Source organism: Bactrocera dorsalis, unplaced genomic scaffold, assembly GCF_023373825.1.
Source record: "Bactrocera dorsalis isolate Fly_Bdor unplaced genomic scaffold, ASM2337382v1 BdCtg548, whole genome shotgun sequence".
Classification (NCBI taxonomy): Eukaryota; Metazoa; Arthropoda; class Insecta; order Diptera; family Tephritidae; genus Bactrocera; species Bactrocera dorsalis.
This window is the reverse complement of record NW_026038598.1, coordinates 1-1749: the sequence shown is the minus strand read 5'-3', so window position 1 is coordinate 1749 and position 1749 is coordinate 1. Positions and strand designations below refer to the sequence as shown.

At 38.5% G+C, this 1749-nt stretch overlaps 1 long non-coding RNA gene across 1 annotated transcript; it reads left to right on the top strand.

The window, feature by feature from the left end:
- The first annotated feature begins 6 nt into the window (after positions 1–6).
- LOC125780320 (uncharacterized) lies at positions 7–1732 on the top strand. Its single transcript, XR_007423729.1, has 2 exons — positions 7–1622; positions 1681–1732. It is a non-coding gene; the product is annotated as an uncharacterized LOC125780320 (long non-coding RNA).
- The last annotated feature ends 17 nt before the right edge of the window (positions 1733–1749 follow it).

Here is a 1749-nt window from a genome sequence, read left to right as displayed (position 1 = left end):
TCCCTATCGTGCGACTTCTTCATTGATATCATCGGCTTCAACACCCGCGCCGTTAGTTCTGCTTTCTCCAGACTGGACAAGGAAGCAAAACAAATCGGTCTGGCAGTGAACGAGGGCAAGGAGAAATATCTCCTGTCATCAAACAAACAGTCGTCGCACTCGCGACTTGGCACTCACGTCACAGTTGACAGTCATAACTTTGAAGTTGTAGATAATTTCGTCTATCTTGGAACCAGCGTAAACACCACCATGTACTTCCGACTGAGTAGGCAATTAAAAAGCAGAGTCCTCTCTCGACGAACAGAAGCCAAACTCTGTAAGTCACTCATAATTCCCGTTCTGCAATATGGTGCAGAGGCTTGGACGATAGCAACAACGAGTTGCGAGATTTTGAGAGAAAAGTTTTATAGTCCTAAAGTACCAATTTAATGGCTATACACTTACCTTTACTTCTAATTACAACTACTTCATGCTTTCTTAATTATAATCTTAGCTTTCAATTTTTTACTTATATCTCAATTGCTCTTTACACGGCAGCACTCTAACTAGAATTGAATCCGGCAGCCCTTATATAGTAGATCGCTAACGAAGCCACCATTCGAACGTTCTGGCAACTACAAATTTCGCGCCTGGACGATTCCATCAATTTATCGTCGATTCTATTCTGTTCTGGCCTAAATGTAAATAAAGGTCCATTCACATATAATTTTTCTCACTTTGTGTGATGTGCTGAACACAATGATCGCGACAGACTGCAAACGACATCTGTTAAATATTGAAACACACACGTTCTTATGGACACAGTTATTTTGACAGCTGCACGACTACACGACTGCAGGCCGACACTTGTCGCTCTCGCTAACTTCAATTCTTATATTTGCCAAAGACGGTAGGACGATAGTAGAGTTGAATGTAGAGAGATGAGGTAGAGTGGTGATGCCACATATGTAAAATTATTCACAGTTCTAACTAACTTGACGTTATTTTACAAATAAAAGCATAAAATAGCTCTATTATAGCTCTATTATATCATTTGTAATAACAATTGATAATTTAAAACAAAAATATTTACCTTTTTACTTATTTTTTGCATAAAAAATTTCACTATGAACAAAATATAAAAATTTAATTGAAGTGAAAGATATTAGTATGGCCACAATGTGTACATGCAAAATGGAGGGCTGTGTTGTCTAAAGTACATGCCGGCCATTGTTATGGTGCTGCCTTCTCACAAATGTTCATGTAGTAGGATTCACAACGCCATTTTCAGCTCACTAACGTGTTGCGGCAGTCTGTCGCGGTCACTGTGTTCAGCACATGAAGTTAGCGAGAGCGGCAACTGTCGGCCTGCAGTCGTGTAGTCTTGCAGCTGTCAAAATAACTGTGTCCGTAAGAACGTGTGTATTTTAATATTTAACAGATGTCGTTTGCAGTCTGTCGCGATCATTGTGTTCAGCACATGATGCAAATCGAAGCAAATGTTCTATGTGAATTAGTCATAAAAGTTTATTGGTTTGTATTAAAATTGTACATGAAAAATTTGGATTTGAGCTGATAGTAAAGGGTTACAAATGACAGAACCAGTACGAGGAGAAGCATCCGAATCCGATGAAGAAACTCATGTAAATGATTTGTTCACACATTTTAATTTGAATTATAATTTCTTAAATTTGTCATCAGATCAAAATATTCGCATCCGAAGTTCCTGGTGAAGCCACCGAGTCAGATGAAGGTAACACAATAAATACA